Here is a 25,681-nt window from a genome sequence, read left to right as displayed (position 1 = left end):
TGGAATTATGTGAATAATTTTGGAGTTATAATTAACTCAGAATATTACAAAATTCAACATTTTTAACATTTTTATAAAGTTTAATGACCTAATCCTGAGATCTCAGTTTAAAGACCACTGCATTATTGAGGATATTTCGAAGATGAACAGGGGGAGAGAAGGGCAAGGCCTGATTATTTATTCTTTGTCTCCATAATAAGTATCATGTATGCAGTCATCTCTGTAATGAGAATGATTCTTCCTTTAGTTAAATTGAAATTAAACTGTTCCACCTTTGACATGCTTAAGATTGTTAGGATTTCAGACATTTAAGTTGGAGGTCTGAAGGCTGTTTTTCCTACAGAGCTGTGACTACCGTGTTTCTTATTGTCTTGGTCATGAAAGGTATGGACTCTCTCTGAAATATTTTAACCAATCTACATATTATAAACCCAACTGGCTCATCTATGAGAGTCAGTTTATAATATCCATCATACTAATCAAAAAAATTAATTTTAGACATGAAAACCCACTTATAGCATTCATTTTATTGATTAGCGAAGTCTGAAGTGTTAATGGAAGACAGTGATAGCTGAAGTACTTATTCTTGCTGTGTTTGGAAAACAGTCTTTCTGATTAAACACCATCTGAATACTTCTAGTGTGAACTGTAGATTATGGCAACTGATGATCATTAGATGATAAAGTAAATTAAGTAACATATATGAATGCATATCATATGATCTACACTAAAGTATTTTGAGGTAAGGTATAACAAACTAGTGGTAAAGAGCCTGCTTGCCAATGTAGGAGACACAAGAGCCGCAGGTTCGATCCCTGGATCGGGAAGATCCCCTGGAGGAGGGTATGGCAACCCATTCCAGTATTCTTGTCTGGAGAACTCCATGGATAGAGGAGCCTGGCACACTACAGTCCATAACATGCATGCACACACATAACAAGCAAATTCAAACTGACTTAACATTCCACACAATATTCAACACTGAAAATTGAGGATGAGTAGCAGAAAAGTCAAACTATGTTGATTTGATTTGAAGGCTCATATAAATGAACAATGAATATGGGAAAAGCAAGGGGCCAGAAGAGTGCCTGTTTGAAACTTTTACAGCTTGTACTTTTGCAGCTTGTTCCTTATATTTTTTTGTCTATTTGCAATGCTACAGATCTTTGTTTATTTGATCAGCGTTCCAGCTCCATGTCTCCTTCAATTTTTGGTCACAAGATGACTACCTTCAACAACAAGGACCACATGCTTTCTCATTCAAATCGAGGGTGGAGTAGGAGGGGAGAGGGTGCCACGTCTCACAGCCTTGGGCAAGTCCTGTATTTGGTGCCCACTCTCAAACCATTTGTTATGGCCAAGGGAACACCATAGGTCAGGACTGATCCAAATTGGATTTATTTTTTGGGATAAGGGTTAGGGTTAGGGTTAGGGTTAGTTCCATCTAAATTTCTGAGGTATGTGCTACACAATGTAGGAAGAGTAAAATAAATGTCAGGCAAGCGTTCACTACACTTTTAAAGCATGTAAATATATAACAATGATATAATTTTCTCTGTTGAAATGAAAAAAAAAAAAAAAAAACACCTTACTCTAAGCATATGTAATAAAGATCCTGACTCTATTTTTGATGTTTGACCACTGACAACTTTCAAGCCTCACCAGTTCTCTCTTGATCCGCATCTGGGAAGGTTGATATGAAAGCCCCGATGCTCCTTCTCTGGTGCCATAGAGAAATTCAAGCTGTAGAAGCCCTGGTGGCCAATGAGAATTTTCATCTTAGAGCTACAGCCTAGCCACCATAAAATGCCCAAGGCTAGTCTTCTCCAACTCCACTACAAAGACATTTTGGATTTGCTCAGAAGGCTTGCCCTGCTCTTTCTAGAAAGTCTCATTGTGTGAGCAATAACTGTCATATACCCCTTGATATATGTGTGGTTGAAATCTGAACCAAATTTCAGGTGTGTGTCCATTTCACTTCTGTGGGTGATTGCAATAGCATATAAGCTATAAGAGCAATAAGTTGTAGTGTTTCATTATTCTTATCAACAAGGGTATCATCTTCTTTCTGAATCCCCTACTTCTTTGAAAATTACCAGAAACTTGGGATATATCTTTTGTTCTTTCTTAATTTTTCTTTTTTCTTTTTTTTTTTGCTGCTCACCATGCCTTTAAAATCCTGCCAGCCCGAGCGAGCGGCCCGGGGCGCCGAGGGGGCCCGTGCCCCACCGGGCGTGAATAAAAAAAAAAAAAATCCTTTTTGCCAACTTCATGGCTACTACCTCAACTCAGACTTTCAAAATTTCTCATTCTTATTATTTCATCAGTCTTCTATTATAATAATTGGTTTGTTTTCCCAGTCTTGGCCATTTATTCTCTAATGCCTCCACCTTACACATTGCTCCTGAAGTAATTCTCCCCCAAACTTGCCTAAACAATCCATTAGATTTCCATTAGATTTCAAACTCCTTCAGTTCAGTTCAGTTCAGTTCAGTCACTCAGTCGTGTCTGACTCTTTGCGACCCCATGAATCGCAGCACGCCAGGCCTCCCTGTCCATCACCAAATCCTGGAGTTCACTCAAACTCACGTCCGTCGACTCGGTGATGCCATCCAGACATCTTATCCTCTGTCGTCCCCTTCTCCTCCTGCCCCCAAACCCTCCCAGCATCAGAGTCTTTTCCAATGAGTCAACTCTTCGCATCAGGTAGCCAAAGTACTGGAGTTTCAGCTTTAGCATCATTCCTTCCAAAGAAATCCCAGGGCTGATCTCCTTCAGAATGGACTGGTTGGATCTCCTTGCAGTCCAAGGGACTCTCAAGAGTCTTCTCCAACACCACCGTTCAAAAGCATCAGTTCTTCGGCTTTCAGCTTTCTTCACAGTCCAACTCTCACATCCATACACGACCACTGGAAAAACCATAGCCTTGACTAGACGAACCTTTGTTGGCAAAGTAATGTCTCTGCTTTTCAATATGCTATCTAGGTTGGTCATAACTTTCCTTCCAAGGAGTAAGTGTCTTTTAATTTCATGGCTGCAATCACCATCTGCAGTGATTTTGGAGCTCCCAAAAATAAAGTCTGACACTGTTTGCACTGTTTCCCCATCTATTTGCCACGAAGCGATGGGACCAGATGCCATAATCTTCGTCTTCTGAATGTTGAGCTTTAAGCCAACTTTTGACTCTCCTCTTTCACTTTCATCAAGAGGCTTTTGAGTTCCTCTTCACTTTCTGCCATAAGGGTGCTGTCATCTGCATATCCGAGGTTACTGATATTTCTCCCAGCAATCTTGATGCCAGCTTGTGCTTCCTGCAGCCCAGCGTTTCTCATGATGTACTCTGCATACAAGTTAAATAAGCAGGGTGACAATATACAGCCTTGATATACTACTTTTCCTATTTGGAACCAGTCTGTTGTTCCATGTCCAGTTCTAACTGTTGTTTCATGACCTGCATATAGGTTTCTCAAGAGGCAGGTCAGGTGGTCTGGTATTCCCATCTCTTTCATAATTTCCCACAGTTTATTGTGATCCACACAGTCAAAGGTTTTGGCATAGTCAATAAAGCAGAAGTAGATGTTTTTCTGGACCTCTCTTTCTTCCTCAGTGATCTAGTGGATGTTGGCGATTTGATCTTTGGTTGCCCTGCCTTTTCTAAATTCACCTTGAACATTTGGAAGTTCACCAATCATGTACCGTTGAAGCCTGCCTTGGAGAATTTTGAGTATTATTTTACTAGTGTGTGAGATGAGTGCAATTGTGTGGTAGTTTGAGCATTATTTGGCATTGCCTTTTTGGGGAATTGGAATGAAAGCTGACCTTTTCCAGTCCTGTGGCCACTGCTGAGTTTTCCAAATTTGCTGGCATATTGAGTGCAGCACTTTCACAGCATCATCTTTCAGGATCTGAAATAGCTCAACTGGAATTTCATTACCTCCATTAACTTTGTTCATACTGATGCTTTCTAAGGCCCACTTGACTTCACATTCCAGGATGTCTGGCTCTAGGTGAGTAATCACACCATTGTGGTTATCTGGGTTGGGGAAGCAAAACTATTCATCTTGCCCTATTTACATTTTTCCATTTCCTCTGCCACATTTCCCCTCATCATCACCTTCGCTTCCATGATATCTACATACACACTGCTGCTGCTGCTAAGTCGCTTCAGTCGTGTCCAACTCTGTGCGACCCCACAGACGACATACACACTACACAACACTTAAGTCAACAGTTCATATGCAAGGAAATACATATAAAGGTGCATGCTTCTTTGTCTGGAGCACATTTTCATCTCTTCTTAGCTTGGCCAATTCTAATTGATTCTTCAAAATTCATCTTGTGCTTTACATTTTATGAGAAGTACTTCCTGTTTAATGCAGAGTGAGTGAGATGCTCCTCCACATTTCAACAACAAACTTGATTTCAGTGCTTACTATCATCATAGTTGATTTGATCCTCTACATCTTTCTCCAAATTTAATCTTCTTGAGGGCAGGAACTATGTTTCTCATCTCAGAATGTCACAATCTATTAGGGTGGTAAGTCTGTAGATACATAAATAACAAAGGTAACTAACAATAAAAAAGATGACTTATGGAAAGTCAGCAATAGAGTCATAAGTTCTAGAGGAGATAAAAAGGCTCACTGTGGAGATATTAGGGCCTTGCTGCTGCTAAGTCACTTCAGTTGTCTCCAACTCTACGTGATCCCATGGACGGCAGCCCACCAGGCTCCCCCGTCCCTGGGATTCTCCAGGCAAGAACACTGGAGTGGGTTGCCATTTCCTTCTCCAATGCATGAACGTGAAAAGTGAAAGTGAAGTCGCTCGGTTGTGTCCAACTCTTAGTGACCCCATGGACTGCAGCCCACCAGGCTCCTCTGTCCATGCGATTTTCCAGGCAAGAGTACTGGAGTGGGGTGCCATTGCCTTCTCCAGATTAGGGCCTTAGTACATTGCAAATGGGAATGAAAAAATAGTAGCCACTTTGGAAAACAGTTCAACTGTTCCTCAAAAGATTAAACATAGAGTTACCACATGACCCAGCAATTCCACTGCTATATATATATATATATATACACTCAAGAGAAATGAAAACATATGTTGATACAAAAACTTGTATATCAATGTTTATAGAAGCATTACTCATAATAGCCTAAAAGTGGAAACAATCCAAATGTCTACCAATTGAAGAATGGATAAACAAAGTTTGTCAACATGGCTTGAAGTGAAAGAAGCCAGTCACAAAAAACCACATATTGCATGATTCTGTTCACAGGCCATGTCCTGAACAGACAAACCTAAAGAGACAAAAAAAGTAGATTAGTGCCTGTCTAGGGCATCAGGGAGAAGGGAACAAGAGGAATAGGAAGTGACTATGAAGTTTCTTTTGGGGGGTGATGAAAATGTTCTGAAGTTGATTGTTGTGATTGTTGCACAACTTTGTGATTATACCAACAACCACTGAACTATACTTAATAAAAGGAGAGAAAGACTTCCTGGTGCTGGAGAAATCTGGATACATAAATGAATGATGTGAAAAGCAGAGATAGCACATTGTAGTGAATTAACAAATCTTTCTGTTCAGCAGACTTGATCTGAATCTGCTCTGCCACTTGGTCAAGTTACCTTTCCTAAGCCTGTATCCTCATCTAAAAAGTGAATATATCAGTATAATTATTTCAGAGGATTAGTGTGATGACAAATTATATAACAGATGAAAATATTTAGCCGGGAACAAAGTGAATGTTCAATAAATATTAGTTTCTATTATTATTATAAATCAGCTCAATATTGAATATTGGATTAGGTGGGACAGAAGGAGCATGTTATATCAGTGAAAACTCTCAGAAACTTATTTGACGTTTGTAGCAGAAAGAAATTTGAGGCACAAAATAATACAAAGATAATTGTATATATTCAGCTTAAGAAACATATATTAAATTCTTTCTTCTAATCACTAGACACTGTGCTAGATTGCAGAATATAAAGATAAAGGAGAAGTAGACTAAAAGATGTGCAAATGAGAAGTGGTCCTTGACTTGGTGGTCCAGTACACAGGTAAACAAATAATGTGTAGGAAAGTATCCTATAATACAAATGTTGGCTTTGCACACACCTAAGATGGTGGACAGGAAAAAAAGGGTACATAAGAGGTGATATCCATGCTCAATATTGAAACTGTTTGTTAATCCCTTGAGCCTGCAATTACTGGAAAACTTGTTAGGATTCTTTGCTGACATTTTCCACCTCCAATACAGAGCAGAGATGATTACAGGCTTGATCCACTTTTGTTCAATGGAAAGATGAGAAAAATAATGTCCAAAATGTTAAAGTTCAAAATGTTAAAGAATGCCTGTTCTACAATGATCATCAATATTCCAGAGACTAATGATTAAATTCCCAGGCTACTTGTCTTTCTTATTTGGCTGTTGACTCCTTGAAGGTAAAATCTTGAGTGTATCTTGTGCTCTTTTTGGATTGTCCCAACTTGGCTTAGTAGTTACATTAACAAATTGGTAAATGTTCCCAAATCCCTCTTTGCTTTCCCCGTGGCTCGGTGGTAAAGAATTCACCTGCCAATGCAAGAGTCACAGGTTTGATCTCTGGGTGGGGAAGATCCACTGGAGAAAGTAATGGAGCCTGGGAAATCCCATGGACAGAGGTACCTGGTGGGCTACAGTCCATGGGGTTGCAAAGAGTCAAACATGACTCAGTGACTAAACAACAACAAATCCCTATTATATCAAAATTGGAAGAATCTTTATTTAAAAAAAATCTATATATGGGTGTCTTCTCTAGCGGCTCAGATGGTAAAGAATCTGTTGGCAATATGGGAGACCTAGGTTAGATCTGAAATGGAACAATAGCAACAAAACAACTTTATATAACCATGCTTGTTTTCAAATAAAATAGTCATTTTATCATTCTCTCTTTTCTTTAGGCAGAGAAGGCAATGGCACCCCACTCCAATACTTTTGCCTGGAAAATCCCATGGATGGAGGAGCCTGGTAGGCTGCAGTCCATGGGGTCGCGAAGAGTCGGACACGATTGAGCGACTCCACTTTCACTTTTCACGTTCATGCATTGGAGAAGGAAATGGCAACCCACTCCAGTGTTCTTGCCTGGAGAATCCCAGGGACGGGGGAGCCTGGTGGGTTGCCGTCTATGGGGTCGCACAGAGTTGGACACGATTGAAGTGACTTAGCAGCTTTTCTTTAGGAGAAACTATTTGAAGGTTTGGTAAACAGGGAGTACCTTGGCAGCTGAAAACAGATTTTCCTTTGAACAGAGATGGCATGTACAGATCACTGTGATGTGGAGATAAAGCCAAGAACAAACGTAATTCTAGAGCAGAGCTCTTTGGCTGGAGTCATGCATCAGTGGTCTGGAGAGGCTCTGAACTTGACCCGGTGCTGTGAGAGTTCTGATGGTCAAGAGGAGACGTTGTCTAGTCCACTCTTTTCTTAAGCACTTAACTCAGTTACAGTATTTAGGGTAGTCTGTTTGGAAGTGGTTAAGAAATCAGGGCCCGTTCTTCTCAGGACCAGTCCTACCAAGTCCTAGACAGGAGTGCCATTATGGGGATGGTTTGACTTGAATGGGTTAGTCACATAAACAGGGTCTGTCATTCAAGTGAACAAGAAGCTGTAACCAACAGGAGGTAGCGCCCGAGTCAACCTGTTTCACAGGGAAGCGCTCTGAAGACCACAGGAGCCAAAACTGGCGGGTCTCAGAAGATTGGGCCTGGGGCTCGCGCTTGGCCTGGGCATACGTGACGCGCCTGTGGGCGTTGAGTGACAGGCGCGGTGTTGGGCGGGCCTTGGCGGAAATCAACTTCCGGGGGCAGAGGCTCTGGAAGCCGGGTGGTGAGTGCGCTGTCCCAACGCCTGTTCCTGGGCCGCATTCCCCTAGGTCTGGGTCGCGCCCGGGGGCGCGCGCGTGCCTGTGTGCTGGGGGTGGCTCACCTGGCGCTGTGGGGGAGCAGCGCAGCTGTGGTGGCAGTGACGGCAGGCGGCAGCGGCGAGAGCCGGGGCGCAGGTAAACGGACGCTCGCCTTCTGGGCCTGGGTCTGGGGCCCGGGCCGCACGAGGCCGGCGGCGCGCCGTGAGGCGGCCTGGGCACGGGCTGGGAGCGCGGACGGGCTTCTGCCACCGGCAGGTACGACCCCGGCCCAGGGAGGTCTCGGGCCGGGGAGTCACGGGGCGTGACCCGCCGCGGGCGGGAGCTGAGCCTCGCTCCCCAGCGGGCGGTGTCTACCCGTGCTTTCCCTCGCTGGCACATTTCTGCCCCTGCATGTTCCAGAACCGAATGTTTTCGAAAGTCTACGCACAAGTACACGTGATTACTGTGTCACCAAAGCTCCCATGAACGGTGACTTTGATCCTTGCCGAGTTTTCACCGATCGCGTCTTGTTTAAGTTTTCCCTTTGACTTAAGTACAACAGGGTCCGTCAGACAGTCATATTTCCTTGTCTTTACTTTGGGCCACAGACTGCAATAAAAGTAGCATTTCAGAGTGAAGGCAGTGGCCGGTAACTTTCCAAGTGGTGAGGCATCTTTCATCCCCTTAAGTGCGCCCCCTCTCCTACAATAAAGATGATTCTTCCATCTGCCCTTGTTGCATACTGCGGAGCAAAGCTTTGGACGTAAAACCTATGTTTGGCTTCACTTGAAGGAGTGGGAACCCTATTAAAAGCAGCTCTGAGTGGGGTTTGTTTTTTTTTGGTAGGATGATGTTGCTGCTGCTACTCTCACTTGCTTCCCTGATGAGAGTTGGGGCACAGCCTGATTACCTGGAGGGTCAAGTTCTGACCACAGCTGTAGGTGATTTAGAGGCGCCTTAGGAATTAGGACTCTCTTTCTCCTATCTCCCCTTCTGAACTGTACAGGAACTGATGCCCACCTTACTCGTTAAATATTTATCTGGGTGGTAGTTGGACGAAGGCATTTTGAATGTTGCATTAGTGCTGGTGATGGGGGTGGGCTGATTTTTCATCTTGTCACGGGGGGACGGGCTAACATTTCACCCTACAGTTTAAGACCGAGTTCCCAGAATATTTAGCTGGATGGGATGACAGGGACTGGCAATAAATTCACGTTGTTCTCTGCCATCGGAGACCTGTATCCTTTATCTCATTTGCTTTGTGCTGCAGTTTCTGTTCCATTGAGGGGATTAGCGCTACTGTACCTGTAAGGTTGATGGAGCTGGAGGACGCCAGAGAGAGTGCACCTGTATGGTGCTGGCTACTGGGTAAATTGTGTGGTAGAGAATTGCCCTGGTTACGAAGTTTGGTATACTGCAGGCTGGCTAGGAAGTTGTTCTGTGAGTTGGGAAATCTTATTATTAACTGGTTTCCCAGCAACAGTACACGCCAAATGGAATAAACATAAAACAAAGTGGTGAAAGTTACAATTTACCTAACTTTTATTAAATGGAAAAATGTATCTTCTTATTGGAGTGATCAGCTCAAAGCTCCTATTTTATTTTAATCATCTTGATAGCAAACAGAAACTGCAGAAAGTCATCATAGAGAGACAGCATTTTTTTTTTTTTTTTGGAGTGGCAGTGGGGAAAAAAAAAGAAGATAGATGGTTACCAAGTAGCTAGTCTGAAGCTTAAATGGACAAATAGGAATTTGCCTAGTTAGAGGCACTTTATCTTATATTCCTAGCTATATATATATATGGTTGTAAAGTATATAGGATTGTTATGAATAAAGAAAACTATGTTTATTGTCTTGTATTTCATAGCAGAAATTGGGGTGGAAATGCATTTAGTTGGCTGAGGTCATTTTTATTAGTAACTTGGAAAGGGCATGTTTAGGTGAGTGTTTCCAAATTTTAGCTTGTAATCACTGTGCCTCCTTTATCAATCTGTTACTTGTGACTTTTGGTCTTTCTTGAAACTCATCAAATTTTGTTATTTTCTGTCTAAACAATGAGAACAATAAAAAGGACACACTGGAGTAACTTTTTATATCAGTGTGTTTCTTCTTACTAATGATAAATCAGTATTTTGATTTGTAATATTTCTAAAAAATTTTTGTTTCCCCCACTGTTTCTCTTCCACCCCAATACCCATTTATTGGGTTGTCATTTAATTTGAAACATATTTTTCAAAGCTTCCCTGGTGGCTCAGTGGTAAAGAACCCACCTGCTAATGTAGGAGACTGGGACTTGATCCCTGGGTGGGGAATATTCCCTGGAGAAGTAAATGGCATCCCATCCCTGTATTCTTGCCTAAAAAATTCCTTGGACAGAGGAGTCCAGTTGGCTACAGTCCACAGTGTTGCAGAGAGTCAGACATGACTGAAAAATTAAATAACAACAACATATTTTTCAAAAGAGCATGTCTTGTGTCTTTTAAAATGTGGGCTTATTGAGGTATAGTTTATAAGTAAAAACACTCTAGTATCTTGTTCTTTAAACTGACACATGCACAATATTCATATAACTACCACCACAATCCAGACACAGAACATTTCAATCATTCCAAAAAGTTCCCTCATGCGACTTTGTAGTTGGTTTCCTCCCCTCAGTGGTTGATCAGGCAACCACTGATCTGTTCCCTATCCATATAGCTTTGTCTTTTCTGGAATGTCATATAAACAGACTCCTACAACAAATAGAATTTTTTTCTGGTTTCTTTCACTTAATGCTTTTGTGATTCACCCATTTTGGTGCATGTATCAGTGCTTTGTCCTTTTTTGCTTTATTGCCAAGTACTATTTCATTTCTTTGCATTAATCACTGAGGAAGGCTTTCTTACCTCTCCTTGCTATTCTTTGGAACTCTGCATTCAAATGGGTATATCTTTCCTTTTCTCCTTTGCTTTTAGCTTCTCTTCTTTTCTCAGCTATTTGTAAGGCCTCCTCAGACAACCATTTTGTCTTTTTGCATTTGTTTTTCTTGGGGATGGTTTTGATCACTGCTGCTGTACAATGTCACGAACCTTCGTCCATAGTTCTTTGGGCACTGTGTCTATCAGATCTAATCCCTTGAATCTATTGGTCACTTCCACTATATGATCATAAGGGATTTAAGTCAAACCTGAATGGTCTAGTGGCTTTCCCTACTTTCTTCAATCTAAGTCTGAATTTGGCAATAAGAAGTTCATGATCTGAGCCACAGTCAGCTCCCGGTCTTGTTTTTGCTGACTGTATAGAGCTTCTCCAGCTTTGGCTGCAAAGAATATAATCAGTGTGATTTTGGTATTGACCATCTGGTGATATCCAGTGTAGAGTCTTCTCTTGTGTTGTTGGAAGAGTGTGTTTCCTATGACCAGTGCATTCTCTTGGCAAAACTGTTAGCCTTTGGCTTGCTTCATTTTGTACTCCAAGGCCAAATTTGCCTGTTATTCCAGGTATCTCTTGACTTCCTACTTTTGCTTTCCAGTCACCTATGATGAAAGGGATATATGTTTTGGCTGTTAGTGCTAGAAGGTCTTACAGGTCTTCATAGAACTGTTTAACTTCAGCTTCTTCAGCATAACTAGTTGGGGCATAAACTTGGATTATTGTGATATTGAATGGTAGAATAGGAAAGACTAGAGATCTCCTCAAGAAAATTAGTGATACCAAGGGAACATTTCATGCAAAGATGGGCACAATAAAGGACAAAAATGGTATGGAACTAATAGAAGCAGAAGATACAAAGAAGAGGTGGCAAGAATACAAAGAAGAACTGTACAAAAAAGATCTTCATGACCCAGATAACCATGATGTGTGATCACTCATTTAGAGCCAGACATCCTGGGATGCGAAGTCAAGTGGGCCTTAGGAAACATCCCTACAAACAAAGCTAGTGGAGGTGATGGAGTTCCAGTTGAACTATTTCAAATCCTAAAAGATTTGAAAGTGTGAAATCCTAGAAGCTGTGAAAGTGCTGCACTCAATATGCCAGCAAGTTTGGTCAGCAGTGGCCACAGGACTGGAAAAGGTCAGTTTTCATTCCAATCCCAAAGAAAGGCAATGCCAAAGAATACTCAAAACTACTGCACAATTGCACTCATCTCACATGCTAGTAAAGTAATGCTCAAAATTCTCCAAGCCAGGCTTCAACAGTACGTGAACCGTGAACTTCCAGATGTTCAAGCTGGTTTTAGAAAAGGCAGAGGAACCAGAGATCTAACTGCCAACAATCCATTGAATCATCAAAAAAGCAAGAGAGTTTCACAAAAACATATACTTGTGCTTTATTGATTATGCCAAAGCCTTTGACTGTGTGGATCACAACAAACTGGAAAAATTTTCAGGAGATGGGAGTATCAGACCACCTGACCTACCTCCCGAGAAATCTGTATGCAGGTCAAGAAGCAACAGTTAGAACCAGACATGGAACAATGGACTGGTTCCAAATCAGGAAAGGAGTACTTCAAGGCTGTATATTGTCACCCTGATTATTTAACTTATATGCAGAGTATATCATGAGAAACGCTGGGCTGGATGAAGCACAAGCTGGAATCAAGATCGCAGGGAGAAATATCAATAACCTCAGATATGCAGATGATACTCCTATTTTGGCAGAAAGTGAAGGAGAACTGAAGAGCCTCTTGAAGAAAGTGAAAGAGGAGAATGAAAAAGCTGGTTTAAAACTCAGCATTCAGAAAACGAAGTTTGTGGCATCTCGTCCCATCACTTCATGGCACATAGATGGGGAAACAATGGAAACAGTGACAGACTTTATTTTCCTGAGCTCCAAAATCACTGCAGATGGTGACTGCAGCCATGTATTTAAAAGATACTCCTTGGAAGAAAAGCTATGACTTAGCATATTAAAAAACAGAGACATTACTTTGCTGACAAAGGTCTGTCTAGTCAAAGCTGTGGTCTTTCCAATAGTCATGTGTGGATGTGAGAGTTGGACTGTAAAGAAAGCTGAGCACAGAAGAATTGATGCTTTTGAACTGTGGTGTTGGAGAAGACTCTTGAGAATCCCTTGGACTGCAAGGAGATCCAGTCAATCCTAAAGGAAATCTGGCCTGAATATTCATTGGAAGGACTGATGCTGAACTTGAAACTCCAGTACTTTGGCCACTGAAGTGAAAGAACTGACTCATTTAAAAAAACCCTGATGCTGGGAAAGATTGAAGGCAGGAGGAGAAGGAGATGACAGAGGATGAGATGGTTGGGTGGCATCACCTACTTTATGGACATAAGCTTGAGCAAGCTCTGGGAGTTGGTGATGGACAGGGAAGCCTGGCATGTTGTAGTCCTTAGGATCGCAAAGTGTTAGACATAACTGACAGATCTGACTGCCTATTTCATTTTATGGCTATATCACAGTCTTATTTATTCACCAGTTGATGGACATTTAGGTTGTTTCCAGTGTTTCTCATTTAGGAATGAAGGTGCTGTAAACATTCACATACATTTCTTTGTACATTCTTCTGTGGGTCTTTGTGTAGATAAATGCTTTCATATCTTTTGGTTAAATTTCTAGGAGTATGAATCTCTGATCATGTGGCAAATGTTCACTTAACTTTATAACATTACCAAAGATAAGAAATTACCAGCATTGTTTGATGGTTCCATTTTCTCCACATGCTGGTCAGCATTTGTCATTTTGCTTTTAATTTCAGCTATTCTAATAGGTATTTAGGGCTATCTCAACGATGTTTTAGTTTGAATTTTCCTATCAGCTAATATGTTGAGCTTCCCTGGTGGCTCAGATGGTAAAGAATCTGCCTACAACGTGGGAGACCTGGGTTTGATCTCTGAGTTGGGAAGATCCCCTGGAGGAGGGCATGATAACCCACTCCAATATGCTTACCTGGAGAATCCCCATGGACAGAGGAGCCTGGTGGGCTACAGTCCATGGGGTCACAAACAGTTGGAAACGACTGAGTGACTAAGCACAGCAATACTTTGAGCATCTTTTCATGTGCTCATTTGCTGTCATTTGCTATCTTGTGTGTTTTCTTTTGTGAAGTATCTGTTAAAACCTTTGGTCTGTTTTATTACTGAGTTGTAAGAAGTCTGGATACAATTACTTTATCATATATAGGTTGACAGATATTTTCTTTCAGTCTGTGGTTTGTCTTTTTATTTTCTTAATTGTATCTTTCAAAGAGTTGAAGTTGTACATTTTGAAGAAGTCCACATTATCATTTTTTTTTCTTTTGTAATTTGTGCTTTTGTGACCTATCTAGAAAATTTTGACTAACCCAGAGATACAATGATTTTTTTTTTCTGTGTTTTCTGTTAGAACTTTTATAGTTTTAGATTTTACCTTTAGTTCTGTGATCTGTTTTGATCAGCCTTTTATTCATTTCTGTTTGTAGTACAAGATATGTGTCAAAGTTCTTTTTCTCTCTTTCTTTCTTTTTTTTGGTATATGGACACCTAATTTGTCCAGTAACACTTGTTGAAGAGACTATCCTTACTATCCTTTCTTCAGTAAAATTTCTTAGCATTTTTGTCAGAAATCAATTGACTCTATGTGTAGATACGTTCCTGGACTCTCAGTTCGGTTCTGTCATTCCATGTGTCTTTCTTTTGGCCAAAACTACACTGTCTTCATTAATGTAACTTCGTAGTTTTGTTTTGAAATTAGGAAGTCTGAGTCTTCCAATTTTTTTTTTTTCTTTTTAATTGTTTTAGTTATCCTAGCTCTTTCTTTCCATGTATGTTTGTAGAATCAGCCTATTTCTAAAGAAAAGCATCCTGGAATTTTGATTCTGGATGCATTGAAGTTATAATTTTGCTTGAAGAGAATTAACATCTGAATGGTTTCTAATCCATTTTAATAAAGCCTTGATTTTCCTCATTAGCATTTTAAGCTTTTAGCAAAGAACTTTAACACACATTTAAAAAGTGTCTGTTTTATGTTATTTGGTGCTATTGTAAATGGTATTCTTTTTAAAAATTTCAATTTACAATTATTTATATAAATAAATTGATACTTTATTTTGACCCTGAATTCTCAGTCTTGTTAATAAATTCACTTACACTAATAGGTTTTCTAGACTGTTTGGAATTTTCTATGTAAACAATCTTGTCTGCCAGTAGAGACAGTTTTAGTTAGTTCATATTTTCCTATTTGCCTTTTATTTATTTTATTTTATTTTTCTCATTATACTGGCTAGGACCTTCATGATGAGGTTAAACAGAACAAGTAAGAGCTGACATCCTTGTCTTAATTCTCATCTTAGTGGGGAGAGTATGTTATCTTTTACCACAAAGTAGTTAGCTATTGGTTTTTTGTAAATACAATTCTCATCAAATTGAGGAAATTTTCTTTAACTTCTAGTGAAATTTTTTTAAAAATCAAAATGAATTTTGTATTTTTTTGATTGTGGAAATTGTAGTTGATTAGAATGGAAAGTTGAAAAATAAACCAGTAAAGAAAAGAATTAATCCATTTCTATTAGTATGAAATAATTCCTGCATTATTATTCCTGCATAAAAATTCCGGCATTTTTTTGTTTGTTTTTATTTTGAAAACATTTAAAAAACAAAGTTGTAAATATTGTCATATTTTTTCCTTTTCACTAAACATTACACACATTGCTTACTGCATCATGAATTTCTTGAAAATTTGACTTGTATGTTCTTGATTTGTCATTCAGATGGTTGTTTTCCCCATTAGAATTAATATTAAGTCTATGTGCATAATTCTGATAAAATTCTTTTAGTTGATTTTTTAAAAAGTGATTATTACTCAAAATGCATGAACTTTTTCCAAATTCTTAATATACACTGCTGCCTTGTTTAATTTAATATTCCTAGAATTTATCTGCCTGGGCCTTTATTTGCAACAAATTTTGGAGCAAAAGGTGGCAGTTAATATCGTTGATTTTTTTGGAGCAGTGTTGCAAGATAGACTCCTAGGATTTCAGAAACTCAGTTTATTAGATTTATCTAGTTTATATCATTTATTTTATAGGTTTAGCATGTGCAATAAGTAAATGACTTTTCCTTCCACATTATTATTTTTCTGCCAGTGATCTAGATAAAATTCCTGATGCATTTTGTGTAATGTAAAATGCTCAAGTTCTTTTTATAAGGATTGTAGAAATCTTTGTGTTCAGTATCATGCAGAAACCCTTTATGCGTGTTATTTTATTGAATTCCAACCAGACTCTTTGGTTGTAGCCAAGTAGTATTTTCCCCATTTAATAGGTGAGGAAACTGAGTCTCAGACAAGTGAACAATGTTATTCAAGGTTGTATCAACAGTGAGTGGTACAGTTGGATTGATCACAAGTGTTTTTTTTTTATACTGCTTTTATTTGTAGACTACAATACCAATATTTGTATTTGTAAGGCCTCCTCAGACAGCCATTGCTTTTTTGCATTTCTTTTTCTTGGAGATAGTCTTGATTCCTGTCTCCTGTACAATGTCACAAACCTCCGTCCATAGTTCATCAGGCACTCTATCAGATCTAGTTCCTTAAATCTATTTCTCACTTCCACTGTATAGTCATAAGGGATTTGACTTAGGTCGTACCTGAATGGTCTAGTGGGTTTCTCCACTTTCTTCAATTTCAGTCTGAATTTGGCAATAAGGAGTTCATGATCTGAGCCACAGTCAGCTCCCGGTCTTGTTTTTGCTGACTGTATAGAGTGTCTCCATCTTTGGCTGCAAAGAATATAAGCAATCTGATTTCAGTGTTGACCATCCGGTGATGTCCATGTGTAGAGTCTTCTCTTGTGTTGTTGGAAGAGGGTGTTTGCTATGCCCAGTGCGTTCCCTTGGCAGAACTCTATTAGTCTTTGCCCTACTTCATTCTGTACTCCAAGGCCAAATTTGCCTGTTTTTTTTTTTTTTTTCATTCAAATTTGCCTGTTATTCCAGGTGTTTTTTGACTTCCTACTCAGGCCGTCTGAGGAAGCCTTACAAATAGCTGTGAAAAGAAGGGAAGTGAAAAGCAAAGGAGAAAAGGAAAGATATATCATTTGAATGCAGAGGTCCAAAGAATAGCAAGGAGAGATAAGAAAGCCTTCCTCAGTGATCAGTGCAAAGAAATAGAGGAAAGCAATAGAATGGGAAAGACTAGAGATCTCTTCAAGAAAATTAGAGATACAAAGGGAACATTTCATGCAAAGATGGGCACAATAAAAGACAGAAATGGTATGGACCTAACAGAAGCAGAAGATATTAAGAAGAGGTGGCAAGAATACACAGAAGAACTGGACAAAAAAGATCTTCACCACCCAGATAATCACGATGGTGTGATCACTCACCTAGAGCCGAACATCCTGGAATGTGAAGTCAAGTGGGCCTTAGGAAGCATCCCTACAAACAAAGGTAGTGGAGGTGATGGAATCCCAGTTGAGCTATTCCAAATCCTGAAAGATGATGCTGTGCAAGTGCTGCACTCAACATGTCAGCAAATTTGGAAAACTCAGAAGTGGCCACAGGACTGGAAAAGGCCCATTTTCATTCCAATCCCAAAGAAAGGCAATGCCAAAGAATACTCTAAATACCATACAATTGCACTCATCTCACATGCTAGCAAAGGAATGCTCAAAATTCTCCAAGCCAGGCTTCAACAGTACGTGAACTGTGAACTTCCAGATGTTCAAGCTGGTTTTAGAAAAGGTAGAGGAACAGAGATCAAATTGCCAACATCCGCTGGATCATCGAAAAAGCAAGAGAGTTCCAGAAAAACATCTATTTCTGCTTTATTGACTATGCCAAAGCCTTTGACTGTGTAGATCACAATAAACTGTGGAAAATTCTGAAAGAGATGGGAATACCAGACCACCTGACCTGCCTCTTGAGACACCTGTATGCAGGTCAGGAAGCAACAGTTAGAACTGGATATGGAACAACAGACTGGTTCCAAATAGGAAAACGAGTACGTCAAGGCTCTATACTGTCACCCTGCTTATGTAACATCTATGCCAAGTACATCATGAGAAACGCTGGGCTGGAAGAAGCACAAGCTGGAGTCAATAATGCCGGGAGAAATATCAGTAACCTCAGATATGCAGATGATACCACCCTTATGGCAGAAAGTAACGAAGAACTAAAGAGCGTCTTGATGAAAGTGAAAGAGGAGAGTGAAGAAGCTGGCTTAAAGCTCAACATTCAGAAAACGATGGTGGCATCTGGTCCCATCACATCATGGCAAGTAGATGGGGAAACAGTGGAAACAGTGGCTGACTTTATTTTTTTGAGCTCCAAAATCACTGCAGATGGTGATTGTAGCCATGCAATTAAAAGACGCTTACTCTTTTGAAGGAAAGTTATGACCAACCTAGACAGCATATTAAAAAGCAGAGATGATACTTTGCCAACAAAGGTCCGTCTAGTCAAGGCTATGGTTTTTCCAGTGGTCATGTATGGATGTGAGAGTTGGAGTATAAAGAAAGCTGAGCAGTGAAGAATTGATGCTTTTGAACTGTGGTGTTGGAGAAGACTCTTGAGAGTCCCTTGGACTGCAAGGAGATGCAGCCAGTCCATTCTAAAGGAGATCAGTCCTGGGTGTTCATTGGAAGGACTGATGTTGAAGCTGAAACTCCAATACTTTGGCCACCTCATGCAAAGAGTTGACTCATTGGAAAAGACTCTGATGCTGGGAAGGATTGGGGGCAGGAGGAGAAGGGGACAACAGTGGATTAGATGGTTGGGTGGCATCACCGACTCAATGGACATGGGTTTGGGTGGACTCCAGGAGTTGGTGATGGACAGAGAGGCCTGGTGTCCTGTGGTTAATGGGGTTGCAAATAATTGGACATGACTGAGCGACTGAACTGAACTGACAATACCAATATGGAGTTCATGTAAGCATTTTGTATATATTCTGCTTGTTCTGGATTGGTCTTCTTATTTTAATTTTTAAAATAAGCTCATTAAGCTATTTAATAAATCAAAACGAGTCAGTTTCAGTTAAATATAAAATGCCCAAATAGAAATTTATATTTTATTTATATTCTTTTATATTGTCTAATTTTAAATTATTTTAGATATTTCTTGCCCTGTATCCTCTTCCCTTCCCTGTCAAGTCTCAAATAAGGAGTAGAAAGACTGTTATTAGCTATTGCTGTAGTTTTACTTAAAGAATTAGGGATATATTTATTGTCACTAGTAGAGAAGACAATAATTTTAAAATTTTGAAATGAGAAGATTATTTTTAAGTTACAGGTTTATTAGATGAAGATTAGAAGTAATGTTAGGTGCTTTAAAATGCAGCATGTTATAATTCTAGTAAACCTTTTATCTTTAGAAGAGTATGAACATTTTGGCATTTACATAATGCTATTGAACACATATATTCATATAGACTAATTATATCAATGAAAAAAACACTGTTTTGTAAAGTGTGAAATCACTTTTTCCATTAAGTGGTATTCAGGAAAGATTGTCTTTATCTCCTTTTGCCAGCCTTGCTAACATAGACCATGTGCATCTCCTACCAAAAGCAGGCATAGATAGTGAAGAAGCCAGCCAAATTGCCTTTTATGTTGTGTCCAATTTTGTGGTAAAAGAGGGTCTACATGAACATTTCAAGATGTTTTACTTTTGTATTATAATAATTCAAAACTTCTGCAATTGTAGTAAAGATAATGCTATATTATGCAAGATCCATTAATATGTGTGTGCTTCTCTGATAGACTTAGGAGTTTACATGAATATTACTAAAAAACTACATGTTGGATGAATGAAAATCAGATTTTTGGTTGACTTACAGACTTTTAAGAAATGGATGCTCCAAACCTTGGGTTGTTTATAGTATACCATCTGCATATTGATTATGAAGTATTCAGTTATACTTCATGTGTTACTGGTGTATAATATTGTACTTGTGTCTTTGAATCTAAGGTGTTGTAGTCAGTATGTAGTTGGATCATGCTTTTTCTTCATTCTGTAAATTTCTGCCTTTTGATCAGGTTGTTTAACACACGTGTATTTAAGATAATTACTGATAAGATAGGGATTATACTTGCCATTTTACTGTTAAGTTGGTGCATACGTAATTGCAGTTTCGAATCATGATTTTTAAATCATTATAACTAGGCTTAGTTACATCTGTATTAATCAAAATAGGAACCATTACAACAAACACATTTTTGCCAGTGAGAAATAGGTTTGTTTATTCCTGTAGCATAAAAATCTGTACTTTGGGATTTGATGAACTCTTGGAAAGAATTTTCTGCCTCCTGCTGGTCGTGGAAGCATTTTCCCTGCAAAAAGTTGTTCAGATGCTTGAAGAAGTGGTAGTTGGTTAATGACAGGTCAGGTGAATATGGTGGATGAGGCAAAATTTTGTAGCCCAGTTCATTCAACTTGTGAATCGTTGGTTGTGTGATGTGTGGTCAGGTGTTGTCATGGATAAGAATTGGGCCCTTTTTGTTGACCATTGTGTGCTGCAGACATTGCAGTTTTTGGTGCATCTCATCGATTTGCTGAGCATACTTTTCAAATGTAATGGTTTCTCTGGGATTCAAAAAGCTATAGTTGTTCAGATCACCGAAGAGTGACCATGACCTTTTTTTTTTGGTGCAAGTTTGGCTTTGGGAAGTGCTTTGGAGCTTCTTCTCAGTCCAGCCACTGAGCTAATTGTTGCTGGTTGTCATATAAAATCCACTTTTCTTTGCATGCCACAGTCCAGTCGAGGAATGGTTAATTGGTGTTGCATGGAATAAGAGAAGAAGACTCTTCAGAACAATGATTTTTTTGATTTGCAGTCAGTTCACAAGGCACCCATTTACCGAGCCTTTTCACCTTTCAAATTTGCTTCAAATTCCAAAGAACTCAACTCCGTGGCTGACATTGTGTTCTTGGGCAACTTCTCCTGTAGTTGTAAGAGAATTAGCTTCAATGATGTCTCTAAATTGGTCGTTGTCAACTTCTAGTGGCTGGCCACTATACTCTTCATCTTCAAGGCTGTCATCTCCTCTGCAAAACTCCTTGAACCAACACTGCACCGTATGTTTGTTAGAAGTTCCTGGGCCAAATGTGTTGTTGATGTTGTGAGTTGTCTCTGCTGTTTTACCTCCCATTTTGAACTCAGATAAGAAAATTGCTTGAATTTACTTTTTGTCTAACATCAGTTCCCTAGTCTAAAGTAAATATAAAATAAACTGCAAGTAATAAGTCAGTAGAAAAAAAATAAATGCACATTAAAATGATGTTTAACATAACCACATTTATTTAAGAATGTATTCCAATATCAAATGGCAAATTTCTACAAGCAAAAACTGCAGTTACATTTGCATCAACCTACTATTTGTTTTCTGTATATTTTTAAGTGTTTTTGTTGTTGCTGTTCCTTAATCCCATTACTGCTTTGTGTTGTATTAAGTAGACATTTTCTAGTGTTCCATTTTAATTCTTTTATTGTTTCTTTCACTATGTTTAAGTTACTTTTTTAGTGATTGCCCTGGGGATTACAACTACTGACTTTATAACAGTCTGTTTGGTGTCTATTGTGAATTAGCACCAACAATCTCACATTTATAAAAAGTTTGCCCCTATGTAGTTCCATTTCTTCTCCTTTGTTGTGCAGCTATCGCATAAATTACATCTTTCTATGTTGATGCCCATCAACACAGATTTGCAGTCTTTCTTTGTGCAGTTGTGTTGTAAATTGTATAGGTGAAAAAAGAATTACGAATATACCTTTTGTGAAAGTCAGGTGTCTCTGACTCTTTGTGACCCCATGGACTGTAGCCTGCCAGGCTCCTCTGCCCTTGGAATTCTCTAGGTCAGAATACTGGAGTGAGTAGCCATTCTCTTCTCCAGGGGATCTTCCCAACCCAGGGATCGAACCCAGGTCTTCCACATTGCAGGCGGATTCTTTACTGTCTGAGCCACCAGGAAAGCCCAAAATATATCTATATTTATATCAGATCAGATCAGTCGCTCAGTCGTGTCCGACTCTTTGCGACCCCATGAATCGCAGCACGCTAGGCCTCCCTGTCCATCACCAACTCCCGGAGTTCACTGAGACTCACGTCCATCGAGTCAGTGATGCCATCCAGCCATCTCATCCTCTGTCGTCCCCTTCTCCTCTTGCCCCCAATCCCTCCCAGCATCAGAGTCTTTTCCAGTGAGTCAACTCTTTGCATGAGGTGGCCAAAGTACAGGAGCTTCAGCTTTAGCATCATTCCTTCCAAAGAAATCCCAGGGCTGATCTCCTTCAGAACGGACTGGTTGGATCTCCTTGCAGTCCAAGGGACTCTCAAGAGTCTTCTCCAACACCACAGTTCAAAAGCATCAATTCTCTGGCGCTCAGCCTTCTTCACAGTCCAACTCTCACAGTTGTACATGACCAGAGGAAAAACCATAGCCTTGACTAGACGAACCTTTGTTGGCAAAGTAATGTCTCTGCTTTTGAATATGCTATCTAGGTTGGTCATAACTTTCCTTCCAAGGAGTAAGCGTCTTTTAATTTCATGGCTGCAGTCACCATCTGTAGTGATTTTGGAGCCCAGAAAAATAGTCTGACACTGTTTCTACTGTTTGCCCATCTGTTTCCCATGAAGTGGTAGGACCAGATGCCATGATCTTCGTTTTCTGAATGTTGAGCTTTAAGCCAACTTTTTCACTCTCCACTTTCACTTTCATCAAGAGGCTTTTGAGTTCCTCTTCACTTTCTGCCATAAGGGTGGTGTCATCTGCATATCTGAGGTGATTGATATTTCTCCCGGCAATCTTGATTCCAGCTTGTGTTTCTTACAGTCCAGCGTTTCTCATGATGTACTCTGCATCTAAGTTAAATAAGCAGGGTGACAATATACAGCCTTGACGAACTCCTTTTCCTATTTGGAACCAGTCTGTTGTTCCATGTCCAGTTCTAACTGTTGCTTCCTGACCTGCATACAAATTTCTCAAGAGGCAGATCAGGTGGTCTGGTATTCCCATCTCTTTCAGAATTTTCCACAGTTTATTGTGATCCACACAGTCCAAGGCTTTGGCATAGTCAGTAAAGCAGAAATAGATGTTTTTTTGGAACTCTCTTGCTTTTTCGATGATCCAGCGGATGTTGGCAATTTGATCTCTGGTTCCTCTGCCTTTTCTAAAACCAGCTCGAACATCAGGAAGTTCACGGTTCACATATTGCTGAAGCCTGGCTTGGAGAATTTTGAGCATTACTTTACACTAGCATGTGAGATGAGTGCAATTGTGCTGTAGTTTGAGCATTCTTTAGCATTGCCTTTCTTTGGGATTGGAATGAAAACGGACCTTTTCCAGTCCTGTGGCCACTGCTGAGTTTTCCAAATTTGCTGGCATATTGAGTGCAGCACTTTCACAGCATCATCTTTCAGAATTTGAAATAGCACAACTGGAATTTCACCACCTCCACTAGCCTTGTTCATAGTGATGCTTTCTAAGGCCCCCTTGACTTCACATTCCAGGATGTCTGGCTCTAGGTCAGTGATCACACTCATGATTATAAAAGACAGTTTTTATATTTACCTGTGTCTTTTATATTTGCCTGTGTAGTTATCTTTACTGGTGCTCTTTATTTCTTTGTGAGAATTCAGTTGCTTTGTGTGGTTCTTTCATTTCAGCCTGATTGCTCCTTTTAGAATTCCTCATAGATAAGACTTCCTGGTGATAAATTCTCTTTGTTTTTGCTTCGAGTAAGTCTTAATTTCACCTTCATTTTTTTTTTTTTTTAGTATTAGTTTTGTTGGGTATAGAATTCTTGGTTGAAAGTCTCTCTTTCAGCACTTTGGGCCATTCCATTGCCTTCTGCCTCCATGGTTGTTTATGAAAAGTCAGATTAAAAATCTTATCACTGATTGCTTGTACCTGATGAGTTGCTTCTGTTTTGCTGATTACAAGATTCTCTCTTTGTCCTTGGCATTTGAAAGTTTGATTATGACACCTTAAAGTGGGGTCTCTTAATTTTATCCTACTTGGAATTTGTTGAACTTCTTGGGTGTGTAGGTTAATGTTTTTCATCAAATTTGTGAAATTTTCTAGCATTATTTCCTTAAGTAGTTTTTCTGCCCCTTTCTTTGTCTCCTTGTTTTCTGGAACTCTGATTATGCTTAGGCATATGTTAGTATTCTTGGTGGTTATCCACAGGTCTTTGATACTTTGTTAATTTTTTTTTTTTAATCCTTTTTCCTTTTGCTCAGACTGGTTAATCTCAATTGACCTATCTTCACATTCACTGATTCTTCCTTCTATCATTTCATAAATTTGGTGTTGAGGTCTTCTAGTGGATGTTTTAAAATTTCAGTCAATGTACTTTCAACTCTAGATTTTTTTTTTAATTAATTTTTTTTTTTTGGAGGATAATTGCTTTACAGAATTTTGTTGTTTTCTGTCAAACCTCATTATGAATCAGTCATAGATATACATATATCCCCTCCCTTTTGAACCTCCCTCCCATCTCCTGCCCCATCTCACCCCTCTAGATTGATACAGAGCCCCTGTTTGAGTTTCCTGAGCCATCCAGCAAATTCCCCTTTGCAGTCTATTTTACATATGGTATTGTAAGTTTCCATGTTACTCTTCCCATACTCCCCTCTCCCATGTCCATAAGTCTGTTCTCTATGTCTGTTTCTCCATTGCTGACCTGTAAATAAACTCCATATTTTATGTTTTATTTTTATAACTCCTGTCTTTTCATTAATATTCTTTATTTTGTGAGACTTTGTTATTATTTTTCCTTTATTTAGGCACAGTTTCCTTTAGTAATTTGAGACATGATATTTGAACATGTTAGAGTTGTGAATTTTAATATCTTTGTCTAATAAGTCTAATGTCTGAGTTTCCTCACAAGTAAATTTCTGTTGACTGTATTTTTTTCCTTTGTGTAGGGGCTCTATGTTTTTGTTTCTTGGCATGTATCAATTTTTGTTGAAACTAGATATTTATAAATATATGTTTGTTGTGTATATATACTTTAAAATACATTATATATATATATGTAATGTGGCAACTTGGGATATCAAATTTTTTTCTCTCCTCTCCAGGTTTTTAATATTTTTATTGTTACTATTTTTCTTGCTATTTTTCTGTCTTGGTGAACTCTTTATGTAAACTCTGTGTTCTTTGTCTTGTGTGGCCACTTGGAATTATGCCATTCTGTCTTATATTTTTGAGTCAATTTAAATAGGGGAAATATTTAGTTAGGGCTTGTGAATTATGCTTAAACATTAATAGAAATATTAAAATGATTATAAAAAGAAAACATTATTGAATGCTTATAGTATGCTATGCCTGAACATAGTACTTGGTTAATGGGATTTTCTAGTAAAGAAAGGTAAGTAGAAGCTCAGTTTTTTTTTTGTTTTTTGTTTTTTTCAATTTGGTGAAAAATCTCTAGACTTGTACTTGTGGAGTTTTAATGCCTTAGTAATTAAAGGTAACTGAACTTATTATTTTTTCCCTAGCATTTAACTCACTGACTTAGCATCTTGTCATCTTGTATTACCCGAGAGTCATAATTGAGAATGTTATTTTCACTACTTCAGAAGAGATTTGGATGATTGTTGCTTTCAAACAGTTGATAAGAACATGGGGTTAAAGTGTAGAAATACTTATACACAATGAATGGAACTTAAGTGAATAAAACTTACTGTTGTCAGTGCCATCACCCAATAGCTAGCATTTTTTGGATTTGGTTATATATTTACTCAGTAGAGAGAGAGTGTCAGTTGACATTTCTGTTGGATCTTGACACTATTGCATATAAAAAAAGAACCATTGGGATTGCCTAGATTGCCTTGTGAGAAAACTTTGGATTTTTAGCTAATGGCTCAGTTAATCTTC

The 25,681-nt window shown here is 39.1% G+C and overlaps 1 protein-coding gene and 1 pseudogene across 11 annotated transcripts in view; one reads left to right on the top strand and one right to left on the bottom strand.

Annotated features, from left to right (window-relative positions):
* Positions 1-7,899: 7,899 nt before the first annotated feature.
* Positions 7,900-25,681, top strand: part of CCDC91 (coiled-coil domain containing 91) — a 395,166-nt gene continuing 377,384 nt past the window's right edge. For all 11 annotated transcript variants that reach the window (XM_070789905.1, XM_070789912.1, XM_070789908.1 and 8 more), the window contains exon 1: positions 7,900-8,037. The gene's annotated coding sequence lies outside the window, so the exon portion shown is untranslated. The remainder of the gene's footprint in view (positions 8,038-25,681) is intronic.
* LOC109558542 (histone-lysine N-methyltransferase SETMAR-like) overlaps positions 19,981-25,681 on the bottom strand; it is a 29,537-nt pseudogene continuing 23,836 nt past the window's right edge.

This window comes from Bos indicus, chromosome 5 (genome assembly GCF_029378745.1).
Source record: "Bos indicus isolate NIAB-ARS_2022 breed Sahiwal x Tharparkar chromosome 5, NIAB-ARS_B.indTharparkar_mat_pri_1.0, whole genome shotgun sequence".
NCBI classification, from domain to species: domain Eukaryota; kingdom Metazoa; phylum Chordata; class Mammalia; order Artiodactyla; family Bovidae; genus Bos; species Bos indicus.
Note: the sequence above shows the minus strand (reverse complement) of the source record. Positions and strands in the feature narration are given on the sequence as shown.